This window comes from Anolis carolinensis, chromosome 2, assembly GCF_035594765.1.
Source record: "Anolis carolinensis isolate JA03-04 chromosome 2, rAnoCar3.1.pri, whole genome shotgun sequence".
Lineage (NCBI taxonomy): Eukaryota > Metazoa > Chordata > Lepidosauria > Squamata > Dactyloidae > Anolis > Anolis carolinensis.
In genome coordinates, this window is record NC_085842.1 from 37,742,939 (window position 1) to 37,762,490 (window position 19,552).

General features: G+C 39.6%; 1 protein-coding gene and 1 long non-coding RNA gene across 4 annotated transcripts in view; both read right to left on the reverse strand.

Moving 5' to 3' along the window:
* fhit (fragile histidine triad diadenosine triphosphatase) overlaps window positions 1–19,552 on the reverse strand; it is a 998,292-nt gene that overhangs the window by 955,623 nt on the left and 23,117 nt on the right. The window lies entirely within an intron of this gene.
* LOC134295978 (uncharacterized) lies at window positions 1,919–3,811 on the reverse strand. Its single transcript, XR_010002509.1, has 2 exons — window positions 3,448–3,811; window positions 1,919–2,458 (listed from the first exon to the last, which is right to left on the reverse strand). It is a non-coding gene; the product is annotated as an uncharacterized LOC134295978 (long non-coding RNA).

The following is a 19,552-nucleotide window of genomic DNA, read 5'->3' on the forward strand; positions in this document are numbered from 1 at the left end:
CTCCGTGATAACCTAGGTCTTAACCGGCGTATGCCGCTGAAATTAGCCCTTTGTGATGAGGCTGCAGATGACAAGTTGGATTAGGGCATGCTGAAATTTCCCAGCCAATCTGGAGCTTCAGTGAACGTAGAAATCCCATATTACAGCATCTTACATATATGATTTGGGAGTTGTTCTTGGTCTGGAGTGAATTATTCTCTAGATGAGATGTTCTAAAGCAGGTTATTTTATTTATTTATTTATTTAATGTATATACCGCTCTTCCACCCCAGGGGAACCCAGGTTAGGCCATCAGGTCCCAGGAGCCATAAAAAGGAGAAGAATGCTGTACAACATGAGGAAGACTGTATCCTTTATTTTTATTGCTATTATACACCTTGAATTCATTTCTGTTTTTGGTGACTCTAAAGTGAACTGATCATGGGGTCTTTGTTTGTTCAGAGGGAGTTTGGCCATGTCTTCCTCTGATTGAACATGATTTGTCCAAGGTGAGTTTTCATGGCTAAGCAGGCAAAAGATCAATGAATTTGCCCTCACCAACAACCAACAGGTATTACTTGAATACGTAACTCCTATACATTTCCGTTTAGTAATGAAATATATTTTAAATCCAGAATAATTCCTTTCTTTCCTTTCTCTTCCCTAAAAACATTTGAGAAGGCCCATTTGACTCTTTTTCCTGGGTAAGCAGCTCTATCATGTACCACTCATGACATAAAAACTACATCCACTGCTAATCCCCTTGTAATTTGCTCAAATTAATTCATTGTCTATTTCCTGCCTAATCAACTCCTACTTAGTGCCAAGTGTTAAGTACTGCAGTAAAACATCACCTTCATTTTGTAGCTGTACATTACGACAGCCATCATGTGATTTTCCAACACACACTATTCACAGTGTCATACAGGTCGGCCAGTTGTGACGTCTGTGGCACAGCAGCAGGTACAAAAACGTCTCAGTTGTGCCAACAGCAAAGGTCATGCCTTTTATTTTGGAGTTCTTTATAAAGATGCCTAACATGGCAGGCAAAGGCAGTCTGGCTGTTCATGCAGTGATAAAGAAAAGCAGGCAAAATTATGATGAAAGCTTACTGAAACTACATATCGTATTTTTCAACACTTGTCGCAGTGGTTGCCACACGCATCTTGAAGAGGGGAAAAGTCATATAAATAGGCATACTGCATAGATCTCATTTGAAGACAAATCAATGAAATACAGTTTCCCATAGTATGACTTCAGGGACCAGGGATCTTTCTATGAATAAGAGGGAGTCAAATTATCCAGGATCTAAGCTTAACTGAACTGAAAATGTCTATCAGGGAAGAAAAATATTAGGCTTTGAGTTAGGCATGTCCTTTTGTCAAGAACATAAATCGAGAATGGGCAGATCCTTAAGATTGGTAGATGCCATGACACATAGCAAAACCTCTTCCAAAACACATCTGCATCATCTTCTGAAGCACTCCAACACATGCCCTATGTGATGTTTAGTGGGAGGCTATACAAGAAAGGGATGCTCTTTTGTTGGCACCTAAACTATCAAATTCCCTTTAATGGATGACTCACTTGGGTTCCTCACTGGCAGAACTTAACATTTCAGGATTCTGGTGTTTTCAGAGGCCTTCCAAGGTAAATGATAACAATCTCTACTTTTTATACTGAAATGTATTTATAAGACAGTTATAAATCATGTTGTGTCCTATCTATGCCACCACTGATTTCCCCTCACATCCCTCCCATACGCATACAAAATATTTATGTTGTTCATTTTTATGATGTTGTCAGTCTGCAAATGGGTGGCAGATTTTGATTTGGCAGGAAAAAAATCTTTGTTCAGCTGTGTTCCAACTGTGACATCAACTAATTGTTTGGTCAAAAGGATAATTCACATTTCAGACAGACAATCCCAGAGTATAGCTTAAATCCAAAAGCAAGTATTTATTTCTAAGCAAAATCCAGCTGTACAACTTGAGTGGCACTGCCTTGGCTGGTAAAACCTTGCTTTTGTTCCATGGTGGAGGAACACACATTCATCACAGCGGTGTGCAGTGCATCCACATGAGGATCCGCTCTAGGACTTCATGTAACCTTTGTTGCTGAACTACAGCTGAGGAAAGAAGCCTTCAGCAATCACAGCAGGTCTATTGAACATGTTTTGTTTTAGTTATGATGAAGCAGCCCCCTGTTCCTATCCATCAAGAGCAACTTCCTTCAGCTGCCGAGTCCTCCTCAAAAAAAGTAGCTCTCTCTTGGAAGCTTCTTTGTATGATTTCATTTGCAGAAGGCATAAGGGGAGATAACAAAAGCAGTGCCCTGAAGCAAAACTGCCTGGCTGCAGTCGGAAAAATGGCCTCAGGTTACGACAGCTCTTCTCTCTTCTCTCAGAAACAGCACATCTTCCTCTCATCCTTGCAGAAAAAGCAGCACTTCTGTGGAATACACAGGGCTGTTTGTTCACCTTAATAATTAGACATAAAATTTAGCGTACAACTAACAAGACTGTGATTTCCCCCATATTATGTACATGGCATGCTGAAAAGAGGCATTGTCTTCTTCTTCTTCGGTTCAATGTGAGTGTGCTATGCCATGAAAAACTGCAGGAAAAAGTGATGTTTCTACCTGTAAGAAAACATGCTAAACATATACATCTGATTCTGCCAACAGATGTTCCTTATAATTTTAACTGCAATTTGACTGGATGGCCCATGAGGTCTCTTCCAACTCTACTATTCTATGATTCTATGTGTGAAAACAACAACTATATTATTTATTTCTTACTCACCTCTCCCTATAGATCAAGATGGAGAACAATAATGATTTACACACATAATGCCATATAATAGATCACGTAGAATGAATGCATATTAAAACCAATCAATTCATATTTTAAATTACGGTATTTCTTCAATTCTAAGATGTCATCGATTGTAAGATGCACACTAATTTCAATACCAACAGTAAAAAAGTTTATTTATATAAAAGATGCACCCCATTTTTATATTGGGAAAAGTCAGTCTTAGAAATGAAGAAATAGAATAATTAAAAAGATAAGTAATCTGTGATCCCCGTGGTGTTTAAATTCAATGCCCATCAACTTCATAAAAAAGAATTAGAGATAATGGAAGCTGACCAATCTGACAGATATCAGGTTGCCCACCCCTGTAACATGGTGACCCCAGACTGCTTGGTGTTGCACAACTAAGGCCCCATTATCCCACAAAGTTTGGGGACTACCTATCAGCTGTGAAATGAACCTAAAGTCTAGAAGGTACAGTCCTGTTGAAATCCATTCAGATGTAGAAAACAATTTGAGAGGTATAAACCCACCTCACATAAAGCAGTTCAGAATTTCAGACAACAACCATGCATTATTAGTTAGTATTATCATCTGTGTATTGCTAATAGAAGAGCACAAAAGGAGGCAAGAATATCTCAATGTTCACTTACAGATTTTGTGGCTAAAAGAAGATTTGAATGGGCTCAGCCTCATTCTTGTGTGGAGGTGGGTGGAATTGGAAAAACTGCTTTGGAAGTGAAAAGAGGGGAGACTTTTCAAAGTAATGTAATGGGTGAAGTGATTACTATCATTGAAAAAAACTTGAAATCTGAATTTTAAAGAATTGTTATCATACTGCTCTTCAACACTCATGTGCCTCTGACGCACATGACAGAATGCAGCATGGTTCTCATGACAATAGGGAATACGTTTCCAGTCAGACCTTAGTTACCTGGAACTTAACAGGTACAGTAATTCTTAGAATGGGTACAAAGAGGATAATGTGATGTAAAATCCACCAGTGGTTAGTGCAGTGCTAAAGGGCAAACCAAGGAGTTATTTAAGATGTTGTGAGCCATCAAGTCAATTCTGATTTAAGATCACCTGTTATAAATAATAATAATAATAATAATAATAATAATAATAATAATAATAATAATAATAATAATGGCCAAATGATAAAATGTCACCAGCCAGAGGCCTATAAATATCAGGGCATATCACAGCTGGACAACATCAAGCATGAATATGTGAAAACTGTGGTCAGCAAAGAATACACACAAAAGGTCAGAAAAATTCACAAAAGCAAGCTCAATGGAGGCATCACCATCAAGGTCATAAACACCTAGGCCATACCTGCCATAAGATATACTGCTGGCATTATAAATTGGACACAGGCAGAACTGGACAATTTGGACAGAAAAACAAGACAACTCATGACCATTTATCATTCACTGCACCCACGCAGTGATGTTGACTGGCTATATCTGCCTAGAAGATCAGGTGGCAGAGGACTCTTACAAGTAAAACAAGCAGTCAAAGAAGAACATGTCCTGGCAGAATATGTAAAGCAAAGTGAAGAACCTGCTTTGATTGAAGTAAAAAATCAGAAACTCCTCAAAGCACAACAGACAAAGAATCAGTACAAGAAAACTGCACTACAAACTAGAGCTGACAGCTGGAACAACAAAGCATTGCATGGAAAGTTCCTTGATAAAATTGAAGGAAAAGTTGATAAGGAGAAGACCTGGCTGTGGCTCACGAATGAGACACGGAAGAAGGAGACAGAAGGCCTGATCCTTGACCCAGGAGCAAGCCATCAGAAAAAATGCAATTAAGGCCAAGATCGGAAAATCAGCTGATGACCCAAAATGCAGAGTGTGCAAGGAAACCAACAAAACCATTGATCGTATCCTCAGCTGCTGTAAGAAAATCGCAAACTGACTACAAACAGAGGCACAACTATGTGGCCCAAATGATTCATTGGAACTTATGCCTCAAGTACCACCTCCCAGCAGTAAAGAACTGGTGGGATCACAAACCTGCAAAGATAATGGAAAATGAACACGCAAAGATCCTGTGGGACTATCAAATCCAGACTGACAAAGTTCTGGAACACAACACACCAGACATCACAGTTGTGGAAAAGAAAAAGGTTTGGATTATTGATGTCACCATACCAGGTGACAGTCGGATTGATGAAAAACAACAAGAAAAACTCAGCCGCTACCAGGACCTCAAGATCAAACTGCAAAGACTCTGGCAGAAACCAGTGCAGGTGATCCCGGTGGTAATTGGCATACTGGGTGCTGTGCCAAAAGATCTCAGCTGGCATTTGGAAACAATAAACATTGACAAAATTATGATTTGTCAACTGCAAAAGGCCACCCTACTGGGATCTGTGCGCATCATCCGAAAATACATCACACAGTCCTAGACACTTGGGAAGTGTTCGACTTGTGATTTTGTGATATGAAATCCAGCATATCTATCTTGTTTGCTGTGTCATACTATGTTGTTGTGTCAATAATAATAATAAATTTCTTAGAACCTGCCTCCATCTTCCCGAAGTGGCTCAGGGAGGCTTACATGGGGACAAAACCCAAGGAACAAAAGTTCAACATACAGTTAAAACACAATAGAAAATACAAGATTAATATGCATTAACAGAACAAAATGGGACCAGGAGCAGGATAAAGAGCTGGGAACCGAACAAGAGCAAATTAGAAATTTACAGTGGTAGTGCAAGCTGATTTATTTGATAGCACATTGAAACATCCATGTTTTCAAGTCTTTATGGAATGTGGTCAAGATGGGCACTAATCTGATCTCCCTGGGGAGAGAGTTCCAGAGCCGAAGGGCCACTACCGAGAAGGCCCTCTCCCTCGTCTCCACCAACCGACTTGAGACGGTGGTGGGAGCGAGAGAAGGGCCTGCCCGCCAGATCTTAGAGCTCACTCCGGTTCGTAAGGAGAGATACGATCACGAAGGTAAGCAGGACCTGGACCAAGTAGGGCTTTGTAGGTCATGACCTGCACTTTGAATTGGGCCCGGAAACTTATCGGCAGCCAGTGGAGCTGCTTAAGAAAATGCGTAGTACGCTCCCTGTAACTAGCTCCTGTTAACAACCTGGCCACTGACCTTTGCACAAATTGCATTTTCCGGGCCATCTTCAAAGGCAGCCCCACGTAGAGTGCATTGCAGTCATCCAATTTTGATGTAACCAATGCATGGACCACCATAGCCAAGTCAAACTTCTCGAGGTACGATCACAGCTGGTGCACAAGTTTTAGCTTTGCAAAAGCCCTCCTGGCTACTGGCGACACCTGAGCATCAAGTGTCAGCGCTGAGTCCAGGAGGACCCCCAAACTGCACACCTGTGTCTTCAGGGGGAGTATAATCCCATTGAGTACAAATTGCCACCCTATACCCCAATCTGCCAAGTGACTGACCTGGAGAACCTTGTCAGGATTAAGCTTCAGCTTGTTAGCCCTCATCCAGCCCATCAAAGCGACTAGGGTTTTTATAGGGTTTTTATGACAAAGTTTGTTTAAAAGAGATCTGCCACTGCTTCCTCCAAGGATGAGAGGGTGAGAATTGTGCCAAGTCACAATTTCCATGGGTTTCCATGTCTGAGCAGGAACTAGAACATGGTCTCTAGAAACATAGGCCAATAATCACTCAAGCCACAGTAATGCAAAGATACCCTTTGCAGGAAAAAATATCAAAACAAAAATAAATAAGCCCCACAACCATCTGTCAACTTTATTAATGAAAGCATACTTCCAAAAGGTAGAAAAATGTCTGCCTCACCTGCAAAAGACAAAGAACTTCTTAAATCTAGCAAGCTTGATACACTTTGCTGTATACAGCATTACTGTCCAAAGCACTCATCAATCCTCACTAAGGGGGACCTGTAAGGATTGCAAGAACGCTTGCCCGTAATGCTTCTTCTAGGAAATTGTCCTCATGTTAACATCAGGTGAGATTTACTGTGACCTAGGAGATCCAACAGCTCATATTTAGAATGGCACTTCTATTGCCTGCTCCAGTTTTCTATTCCATCTCAACAGAGAAGCAATGCCCTTTTGTTAATTTAGCAGCTCATATCTTTATCTGGTGCTGTTTGCCTTCAATGTTTCTGGTTCATTTAACATGCTATTTTTTATGGTTGGTGAAATGAGAATACAAGGATTTTAAAAAAGACTGAAAGAGATTGAAAGAGGAAGGAGAGAAACAGGAACAAAGAGAAGAGAGAAACAGAACTACCTGTTTGAAAATTAACTACTGCTGACAAATATAATAGGTCTGATAAATCATTCTTCTGCCAGCACAAGATCTCAGTGAAGAGCTACACAAACTAGTCATTCAGTGAAACAACAAAACCTGTAGCAAGACCATATTAGATTTCTAAAAAATGACTCTCATGCTTGATATAGACTTTATGCAGTTAGGTGTTTTGGGACATGTTATGAAGACCAAGCATTTGGGGTGGGGAGGGAGAGAGAAGTTGGACTAGAATGGGAACAAAAGAAGGAGAAAATCTGCGAAAACATGCTCATGAAATCACATTCTCCCATTATGCCCATAAAGTCAACTGAAAAGGTTTTCTTTATGGTGCCACAGAGTCCTGGCATTCCAAGGAGGACATTCTGTAGGTTTTTAACTAGAATGTTAAATTATGCTTTTTATGTTATTTGTCTTATGGGGGGTGAGGATGTAGACTTTTTTAATGTGACAAATTGCTAATTTCACATATGTTGGGGTTTATGACTGTATTTTATGTTATGTAATCTGTCTTCGTTATGTTGTACTGTTGTGACTGCGCCTTCGGGTACTGTGGATGATGGTGGTGGGATCAGGAGAGGAAGGAAAAACCCTCGCGAGGAGGGCTCCTTGGAGGATTTGTACAGGAAGAGAATTAGGGACCTCAATGGGGAGTCTTCTGAGGAAGATTCAGATGGGGAGTTTGTGGAAGAAATGGATGCTGGTGAACAGGTGGTGGCTGAGGAAGTGGGCACTGACTGGGCACGGGCACCGGAGATGTCTGGGGAATTGGGGCCCATGGATACTGTTGAACCTTGGGTATCTTCAGAAGCAGATCCCACTTGGTCTACTTGGAGGAGGGAGGATGGATCCTCAGGTGTGCATGGTGTTGGGTGTGGGCAGGATGACTGGGATTCTGATGAACTATTAGGCACTCCCAGTCCATGAGACTAGCTGTGTGGAGCTCTGATTCTGATTAAGGATTTGGGACACCTGCTCTTTGGGTGTTGGTGTTTGGACACCCAGGGGGAATTGGGATAAATTGGGAATGTTTGGTCATTTCACTTTGCGTGTGGCAAGGTGTTTGCTGGGCGCCATTGGGATTCCTGTACGTGTTTAAGAAGACTGGACTGGGACTTTGCTTCAGATCTGCTGTTGCCTCCGTTGTTTTGGCTCTTTGTGCCAATTCGTGGACCTTGGATTGGTGACTACAGCCTCTGACCCTGGACTGGAATTCGACCCTGTTTCTGCCTTCGCCCTCTAATTAGTCTACCCTCGGCTCTTGACTTCTGGCTTGCTTCTGGACCCTGCTGCTGTCTCCTGCCCTGACCTTGGATCAATCTGACGACGTCTCTTCGCCTTGTCCCTTGAGCTTCTGGCATTACCTGCACTCCTGAAGCAGTTTGCTGCTGTTTCTGCTATTTTGACTCTGGACCGGTTTGACAACGTCTTTTGTGCACTGCCCCTTTAAATCTCCAAAGCCTGCTTGCTTGCAACAGAAAGGGTTTGGAACCATCTCTTCCCTTTTGCACTGGCTCTGACTCTGTTTGCAAGCTTGGTTTTAGTTTCTGTTTAGAGCTTTGTGCTTGTGACTCTTGGGAGGTTTTTGGGGAGTTTCCAAGTTTCTGTTTTGCTTTGGCTGCTTTCCCAAGCCAACTTAGTTTGTTTAGAGCTGAATTGAAGCACCTTTTGTTTAATCTGAACTATTTGCTTGGTTAAATCCGGTTTGGTTGCTAACGCATACTTTTTGATATATTTTTGTTTGGACTGCCTTTAAACACTGAAAGTTAAGTGTTTAAAGCCATCTTTTGTGTTTGTGCCTATTTTTTGGGCTATCTCTTGAATAAACTCTGTTTTGCTCTCAAATTGGCGTCTGACTCTTGACATGTACACCGCCTTGAGTCCTGCTCTGGGAGAAAAGAAGGATAGAAATATAATAATAAAAGTAATAATAATAATAATAATAATAATAGAATGCTCTTTCACACACATCCTGATATTAGACACCACGTAACAAATGATGACTAATACTGGCAGTTCCAGAAGCCGATTTCCTGACTGCTGCGGCCCTCCAGGTTTTTTGGGCATCAGCTCACAGAATTCCTGGCCATTGGAACAGCTGGCTAGACCTTCTGGGAGTTGAAAGAACCAACACCTGAAGGCCTCAGGTTGTGCAGCCTGCTCTAGAACGTCTAGGAACCACCAGAACTACAAAACTGCCTATAGAAAAACCCCTTTCAGAAGTCTTCTTCTGATTTTTATGTAAAATGTTGCAGTATACAATGTATTCCATTCAAAGGCTGAATCTCAGTTCCTATAGATTTTTTAGGAGAGATAATAATCAGTATGGGAATAAAAGAGAGACTGAAAACCGTAAAAACAGGCTACAGACACATGGAGCATTTCAGCCTCGTTTTGTAGCTTTTATTTGCGGCAAGGATGAGGCCTGTCATGCGCCATCACACGATGCAGAGCAGGCCCCACCCACATACCTCCCAAAGTGGAGGGGGAGCACCGAAAGGCACTTCCTCCACCACTACAGGGAGGAAAGTGTGTGTTTGGTTAGGTCTGATGAAGCTACCCGCACTTTCCTGTCCTTTACTCTATATGATGGAGTTACCCGCACATTGCTGCCCTTTCTACCATCTGGTGGGGACAGAGTGCCAGCACACCCTGTCCTGTCCCCACTGTATAATGGGAGAAGGAAAGAGAGTGCGTGGGGTGCCACAAGCCACTCCGCGCACCTTCCCTTTTGCTGCCAACTGCCAATGAAACGGCACGGCCCAAAAGGATTGTGTGAAGAAGCCCTAGGTGCTATGTGTGGCCCCAGGTCTGAGCTTTGCCCACGTGCTGCCCACATTCTGTAATATTTTTAAAACCTCCATATACTGACCATTGATTTTCTTATAGTAGTTTGAGTGTTGGATGAAAACACTAGGAGACCAGAATTCAAATCCATAATGGAGCTGTGGAGAGCTACTGGGGGAGTTTTGGTAAGTCACATTATTTCAGCCTTGGAGGAAGTCAATGGCAAGCCTCTTCTGAATAAATTGTGCCAAGAAAATCCTTAAGGCAGAAGGCACATAACAGCAACCATATAACTTTAGGACACATAGCAACAACAGTCTTACTTTAAAAGCTCCACCATTGCTAATACAGTAGAGTCTCACTTATCCAACATAAACGGGCCGGCAGAATGTTGGATAAGCGAATATGTTGGATAATAAGGAGAGATTAAGGAGAAGCCTATTAAACATCAAATTAGGTTATGATTTTACAAATTAAGCACCAAAACATCATGTTATACAACACATTTGACAGAAAAAGTAGTTCAATACGCAGTAATGCTATGTAGTAATTACTGTACTTACAAATTTAGCACCAAAATATCATGGTGTGTTGAAAACATTGACTACAAAAATGGCTTGGATAATCCAGAGTGTTGGATAAGTGAGTGTTGGATAAGTGAGACTCTACTGTATATGGAAATAATTATCAACCTTCCTTCTCCATGCACTCAGATTGCCCATCCCATAAGAGTCAATGACACAGATATAATGAGACACAGAATGTCTCTCCATCAACCAACAGAATTGAACAAGACATGCCTAGCTACCCAGACCACCTGCATCCTGAAATGTCATTGCTTTCAACATTAATGAGTACTGACCAAGTACACAAGGTGGAGACCTGGGTTTCAACGGTGTAATTTGCATTTCAATATTACTGTAAATTTTTATGCTATACATGAATCAGTGATTAATGCTAATCCTCTACTTACATAACAATTTGCATTCATCATCATCATCCTGGGCTCTAATAACCCTTTCTTTAAAGCAATTCAATATATTGCTTCACAGTACTTCTCTTTCTACACTCCCCACCTGTTTCAGGCTTTCAGTAGATGCTTCCAGATTACATTAGCAGAACGTCAATGGGACAGAATTCATCAGTAATTTGTTCCACAGATCCCAATGGGAAATAAACTCAACTAACTCAATATGGCATCTGGATGCAACCTGTACTCAGAATCTATGCCATTCAGGTTTGCAGTGTTCAACCAGGCACAGAAATATGTAAAACAGGAAACAATCAACAGGGATTAGCAGGAGTGTTAAATACATAACAAAATATTTCTTAAAACAGCAACTGTTTTGTGTGCATATGCATAAAAAACATTTTAGCCTCTACCGCATCTCCACCACTCCCTAAAATAAATCAGCATTAAGGTAAAGGTTCCCCTGACGTTAAGTCCATTCATGTCTGACTCTGGGGGTTGGTGCTCATCTCCATTTCTAAGCCGAAGAGCCAGCGTTGTCCGTAGACACCTCCAAGGTCATGTGGCTGGCATGACTGCATGGAGCGCCGTTACCTTCCCGCTGGAGCAGTACCTATTGATCTACTCACATTGGCATGTTTTCGAACTGCTAGGTTGGCAGGAGAAATCAGCATTATTACCTACAAATTGCAGGAAAATGGGATTAATAGTTTGCCTAAACTACTTGTGGATTATCTAGACTGGCTCACATTCTTGCCTTATTGTGTTATGCTTTACCCTCTTAACACACAGGCCATGTGTACTTCTGAAAGAGGATTGTTCCATATTCTGTAAGGAGGCCTGTAATTAGAGCTAGCATTTTAAGTAGGCATTGGCAATCTGTACTGCAACAGAAAACCCATTCTAGGACCTAGAGTTCACCAATAATTACAACCATCACACCATTGTGTTGCTGCAATCAAGCATCCTAACCTGTTTTATTAATATCAGAGTAAATAAGACAGTGGGACTATGTGTGCCCTCATCTCTTGACTGTTTTACACTCTGTTGACCCTGGCCCCAGGCCAGAATCTTTCCTTATCATCTTAGGCCCCTCAGTCTCCAACCCCACCAGATAGTTGAGGAATTTAATAGAAAACAGGTTAAATTCCTTACTTCTAAATTCCAAAGGTTTACAATACAGTGAAGATACTGAGGTATACACATGGGGATGGGGCAGGGATGATGTAATATAGTAAAAGAGATGGGGTAAAAATGTTGGACAGCTGAAAGGAAGAGAATAAAGTTATGTTTAAATGTGGGTTTAGAAGAGAGATCATGCATTCCATGCACTTTAAAGCATAATAAAGCATACTGGGTACAAGTTAACTAAATGGGATGATGGTCACACTGGGAGTCATGGATCTTCTGGACTCTTGGACCAGTTCTTAAACATGCTTCTGGAATGAACTTCATGTATTCCATGTAGACATGAATGTACTTAGTCCTAATCCTTTTTTATACTGGTTTTAAACCACTTCATTGGATGCGTTGCAATAGCAGATTCCAGATTAGTTTAGTGTTTACATGTTATTTTTAATTTAATATTTAATGTTTATTTTACTTAAATGATATTTGTATTTACTATTCTTTTTTTTCAATATATTTTTTATTAGGAAAAATAGAAAAGAGGAGGGAAGGGGTATTTTTCTTTTACAAGTAAAGTGGGAGAACAATAGAGATGATAGGATAGTAGGAAAAATCTATAAGGGAGTACAGTAAGTGTGGGTAGATGTTTCAGGTATGGTAAGTGAAGGAAAAGGCAGAAGGGTAGGAATGGGACAAGGGGTAGGATGGTTGGGAGAGGGGAGTTCTTGACTTCCCAATCTTCATCTTTGTGTATTCTTCTAATTTGTTGTATTGTTGATATTTATCTTTCTTTATTTTGTCCTTTCCTTTTTCTTTAGTCTGATTCGCGTTCCTTCCTTCTTGAATTTAATTTCTCCGTTGCTTAATTATCTGGCACTATTACATGCCTTCTTAGTCTTTGAACAGTCTCCAGTCTGTTGGAGTCTCAGGTCACCCTGTGCATTCTCTCATTAAAAACATTAATCTGTCCATCTCCATTATTCCCAAAATTTTATTTCATCAATGTTCTATACTTAGTATTTCTTCAAATTTTCATTTCTTCACATACATTATCCTTGCTGTAATTCTTCAGTTCCTTATATTTATCCCAGTTCATCTTCGTCTTCATCCACCTTATCGAGATTCGGAGGGTCTTGTTCCATATCCGTCTTTTCACTTTCAAGTGGATGGAACTGGGGTTTCTTTGGTTTTTCCTTTCCTTTATTTTCTGTCTGGTCGGGTGGGTTGTGATCTATATCTTTCTTGAGTTTCTTATAAAAATCTTTTGCCTTATCTTCCGTTGTTAACCAAAGCCTTTGATTTCTGTATGTCACCATAATTCCTTCAGACTTCTCCCATCTGAACTTGATTTGTAGTTTCTTAAGTTCTTCTGTTAAGAACATGTATTTTCTTCTTTTATACAGTGTTGTCCTTGGGAGTTTTTTTAGGATAGCTATCTTTTTTTCTTTGTAGAAAGTTGGCTTTGTACTGTTCTGTCTCAGAATTTCATCACGGATTCTTTTCTTGGTGAAATGGACAATTACATCTCTCGAGAGTTTATTCTTTTTTGTATAGTTTGTAGATACTCTGTAAACCTTGTCAATTGATTCATCTGTCTGCTCCTCTGATTGTTGTAGGGTATGTGCTACTAAATTCACCATTATTTTTCTTAAGTTCTCTTTAGTTTCCTCCTGGATATTTCTAAATCTCAGTTGGAACTCCATCTCTCTTTGTTCCAATCCTTCTTGAATTATATCCATCCTGGCATTCTTAATATCCAATTTATCCATCTTCTTTTGCAAATTATCTTGAGCCTGTTCTAGTTTCTTTTTATCTATTTTTATTTCTTTAATATCTTTAAGAACCCCATTCAATTCCTTCTTCATTGTGCCAATCTGTTGTGTAATTTCTTTATTCATTGTCTGAATTTGTTCTTGAAATAAATTCTGTTGTATTTCATGTCTTTTAGCCATAGTCTGTAGTTCTTTCTGATAGATATCTTGTTTATGAGATATTTGTTGAATCGCTCTAAAAACTTCTATCAAACCAATTTGTTCATTTCCTGGGGGGTTCCTTGATGTGTCCTTATTATCTTTTAACTCTTTATCCCCTTTCATCTTTGGAGTAGTCATACTTAATAGTTAAAGTTCCAGTTCAGCCACTTATTCTTCTTTATTTGGTCTCTAAGTCTTTCTGCCGCTCTGTCTTTTCTCTATGTTCTTTCTTTCTAGTCTTTCCGTGATTTGATCCTTTCTCTATGGTTTTCCCATAGATTTATATCATATCTGTCAGTTGTCAGGACTCCAGACACTCTATCTCTGCTCTTGTTAGTTGTGTCCTGCTTTTATTTGCTTCCACCCTCCAGTCCTTGCCTTCTTCCACCCTCGGTTTGCATCCACTTTTTATCTCCACCTCCTCCCTTCTCAGGTTTCCTTTCTGCTGCTTTCTTGCTAAAGTTATTTGTTTATGAAGGAGCTACAGCCTTTAGACTAAACATCGCGTCAAGGTCCTTTCTCTAGTCCTGTGAGTCCATTTTAAATTCTTTGAGATTCTTTGTAACAATAAAATAATGGAAAATAAACAGTTTTATAATCCTTTAGCCCTTATTTTTCTCCTTTTCCTTGCTTCACATAAAAAGAGGGGGGTGAAGTATTCCTTTCTTTCTTTCTTTCTTTCTTTCTTTTTCCTTCTACTTTTCCTCCTTCTGGGTTTGTTACATTTTCAAAGGATCGCCTTGCATTATATTCTTATTTAAATCAGGGAAGCTTCTTTACACAAAGAATAGATTGATTTTCTTTTAGAAACTCACAGTTTCCTTGTTGCTGGTCTCCCAGCTTTCTTCATGTTTCTTCTTCTTCTTACTGTTTAAAATGGGCTGGGCTGGCAGTTGTTGTGGATCCTTGGAACCCACTTCCCGCAATCCGATCTGCAATGCCTTCGGCACCAGTCCGGACCCATTTCAGGGCCATCGGTTGGTGCCTATCAGGCTTAGCAACTTCTCCAGCCTCAATCCACTGGAGAAGGGGGGCAAATTGCCCTCCAGAACAGAGTTGCGGTTGGCTCTCCGAGAGCTCTCAGAGAGTCAAGCCTGCCGCCATCAGTGCCCACCGGAAGTCCTGTATTTACTATTCTAATGTAGCACAAATCCTATGTAAAATCATACTATGCATTTTTGACATTAATATTGAAATCTGAAATATATACAGAAAGTCTTTACTGTTATAATTGACCAATTAAAGAGCAGTTAGCCCTATTTTGTTTTAATCTTGCTCCAGTTTTTAACAGTGCATGGTATGTATGAACTCTGTTCTAAACCCACATTTTAAAATAACTTGATTTTCTTTCTTTTGGCTTTCCTCATTGTCTGACTTTCACAACTGTATACATATATTGGACATAAATGGAATTGATTACTCTGACTTTGTTATTTAATAATGTATGTTTATGCTTGAATCTTATTTTCTTACCTCCATTCTTCCCTTAGCTGTAATTCAAACATGAGTAAGAAGAACAAAAACAAAAATACAGCAACACAGAGTGGACTGTTTTTAAAAAGAATATATGCTTACTGAATACATATTTCTACTAAAAACTGAAAAACAAGCAAAATAATAACAGTTTAAAAGCTCATGGGCAAAGTAAATTTAGATAAATAACCCCCAAGTCTGTCAAAGTGTGAGCTCACCAACAAAAATTGATCCACTAACCTTCATGATACTCTAGAAATCAAAAGGTATTTATAATGCATGATATAAATCTATTTTAGAAACAGTGGAGCTGGCAAAGAAGAGAGAATATCTCTTTCCCCAGACCCATACCTATTTCTAATTTTTTGCTTTATTCTCAAACAGATGGCAATGTGTCTACATTTCCTGGCCATTTATCAGCTTCTCATAATTTCCCCAAATTATTTGTTTAGGTATCATGGCGCTTCCCCAAAAAGAAGGAAAGAAAAAATCTAATTAATCCTTAGAGAAAAATACTAATAAGCACATAGTCTGTTATCTTCAGAGAGTTCAACTAAGGGTGGTCCTTCGGTGAAAGCCATCCCATCAATGGGCATTGGGCCACCTACCACCACATGTCCAAGTCACAGCTCTCTGTACAAAAAGGTCCAAGTTTATCAGCTTCCAATGAAGCATACTGCTTGAATTTTTGCCGACCTTAAGCAGCACTTAAATAAAATTACACACACATTCAAACTGGCAGATTTTTGAAAGTCAGTCTTGGCAACACAAACTTTTGCAAGAGTCTGTATTTCCCCTGTTCCAAAGGCACTATGCCAGCTAATCTTTCTCTTTTTGTTCAAGAGCTTTTTTAAAAAATGACTAAACCATCTCCCTCTTACTCCACTGAACCATTTGACATACAAGAGTAGTTACTGATAAGCAATATTTTTCTCATCAGCTTCACATAGCAGTTATGATGTTGAATACTGTGCCATTAAGTCTCTCTTTTGGGTTTAAAATAAAATAAAAAAGTGGAAGAGGATTTTTACAAAGCTAAGAGAAGGTAAACAAGCATCTGCGAAAGAAGGAATTCACCATGACAGAAAGTGGCTAAAGGGTGAAAAGGCAAACATGGCTAGAGGGGCTATTTGCTTCCCACAATTTATTCTTTAATAACTTCTACTGTAATATTTCTGGGGCACATCAAAGGACAATAACAGGCTGATGCTGGTAATCCCTCTCACATATAAAATTTTTCATTACTGAGTGTTAAAGGCATCATTCTGTCTGAGAAATGGGAATTGATAGGGGGGCTGCTTTCCTTCTCCCTATCCCGAGGAAACATCTAAGCCTTCCCGCCCCTCTCTCTCATGGTGATGCTGACTGCTCTTGCCAGAATTTGTTCTGAAAGCTGCAGATGTGCAATATGATGAAAAATCTCTTTGATAAATGGAGAAGCCGGGGGACGGGAGGAGCAATGAAGTTCAGCAGATCACTTTTCAATATCAGACCCAAGAGCTGCTTTCCATTCTAATTAACATTAAATTTTTAGGAGGTTGTTTTTTTATATAAATACCTTTCTAGGGTTTTTAAAATTAAGTTTCCAGAACAACTTAGGAAATGAATGGTGGAGATTCTTAAGATTCTTTGCATTTTCCCTGCACAATGAATAGAGTGCTATTTGTTTTTTTAAAGGAAAAAATCAAGAAAGTCATTATTTTAGTTGCTGATGACATCAAGCTGTGCTAAATCATGGTCAGGCTTGGTGAGTCATTACTGTGTTTGTAAAATCAAGGCATTCAAGACTTTTGACTACAAATTGGTTTGATACTTGTTATGTGAGTAGTCCCAGACATTCAAAAGCACTAACCTGCTGTTGTCACCATCAACACCACCACTATCATCAACACCATTCTTCTTTCCTTCTTTCCTTCCTTCCGTCCTTCCTTCCTTCCTTCCTTCCTTCCTTCCTTCCTTCCTTCCTTCCTTCCTTCCTTCCTTTCTGTATCCTGACTTGTTCCAGGCTGGGATTCAAAGCAGCTTACAAATAGACTATCTATCTATATATATATATCCTATATATTCAGAGAGTGCCTTGACCCACAGGAAGATCAAACCAATCCATACTCCAGGAAATAAAGCCCAACTGTTCACTGGAGGAAAGGATAGTCGAGGCAAAGATGAAGTACTTTGGCCACATCATGAGAAGACAGGAAAGCTTGAAGAGAATGATGCTGGGAAATATAGAAGGAAAAGGGAAGAGGGGCTGACCAAGGGCAAGATGAATGGATGTTATCCTTGAGTAACTGGTTTGATCTTGAAGGAGCTGGGGTGGCAACAGCTGACAGGGAGCTCTGGAGTGGGCTGGTCCATGAGGTCACGAAGAGCCGGAAGTGACTGAACAAATGAACAACAACATATATTCATGTATTTGACTAAAAAAAATAATAAAAATAAAACCAAAACACTTGGGTTATTTACGAGTCAATGTGTCTACTATACCTTAACTCTTATTTTTAAAAGGAAACTTCCCCTTCTCTTAATTGGAGGGTGAAAGACAAAGGCTTAGTCCATCTTGGGATAATCTAAAGCTCTGACCTCAAATATTATCTCTGTCATTGTACTGCTTCTAGGTTTTATTTTAATGCTTGGATGGGGAAATGGCAGCAGTGGCAACCAGAGTCAACTTTGGCACTTTCCTTTCTTTGTGGAACTACCCTTGACTTATTCCTGGATCATATCAACATCCATCATTTTCCAAAACCTGCTCCTGACATACATGAGTATATATAAAAGTTAAATATATACAAAAGCAGAATTAAATAACAGAATTAAAATCAACTGACATCTTATTTTAAAACATATTAAAAGCAGGACCGCATCATTAATGTAATTTTAGTTAAAATCACTTTCCAAAAACAATACAAACTTTCATCCTGTTATGATTTAGAATGCAATGAGATTAACAATTGACTAGGCAGCTGCTTCCCTCTTTTTCTCTCTTTTCAATTTTTCTAAAAAGGCTTTTACAAAAAAAAAAAGAAGGCATAACAAGCCATGGCTATTAACAGGGATGATGCAATAGTTTTCATGTCCCAAATCTCAAAGAAGGCCTCACATTATTTATCTGGCCTCATTCTAAAGGCACAAAACAAAAACAAAAACCAAATGCGTCAAACACTTCTACATAATAAATATAAAATACCCATTAGAATCCAAAAACTCTACATTACAACAAATTAGAATTTACTATTAGACACATATCTATCCCACTTCTATTTCCCAATCCCACAACACTATCAAACAAGTCCACAAAAACATACAAGAATGCTGACAACTTATTTTAAGTTGTTACATTTGGTATTATTAATATATATTAGCTCTGCATCCTTAATCTTAGCAAAGCGTAGTGAGACCAAGCAAAAGGCTGAAAAACCCTCATTAAATGCTTTATCAAATACTATGATGAACACCTCAGGACATATAGGACACTGTTGTAGAGCGATCACCAAGCATGTTTTGCGATATGCCCTTACTGTTTGAAATAGGTGGGTGCATCATAGATACAGAACTATTGTATACAAGGGCTTGAGGGAAATAATTCACATCAGCTCTTGTTAGCATAGGTAACATAGGTGAGGGATTATGGGGCTTTTAGTCCAACAACTTCTGTAGTGCTACAAGCTGCCCATCTCTGGTTTAAAGGATTTGAGAAATCAATTCAGGCTGTGGCTCCCTGAATATCTGCAACATGCTCACTTGCACTCTTATCACATACTTGATCCTTCATAGAAATAGAGACAAGCCGTTGCAAGCATTTGAAGTTTCCAAACTGAATGAACCTATATTAAATTCAGAGTTTTCTCTCAAGTGCAAAAATGAAATCACCTTTGCAAGCAGAGGCAGATTTCACCCTGTTGTCATATGGCACAGAAGGCCGGCCCTATCATTAGACATGTGAGCAACATGGAGAGCAGTAAGGAGATATCAGAGATGTTCACCATATGACAAACCCACATCCAAGCTGGCCTATTATCCTCAGTTGTGACAAAATGAAGATCCAATTGGAAGTCTTGTCAGCCTTTATATGTCAACGGTGCAGCATTCTGTCTTTTTCCAGGGCAGCACAATCTGTTGAAGCAGGTCTAACAACATGGAAAAAAATCCACTTCCATC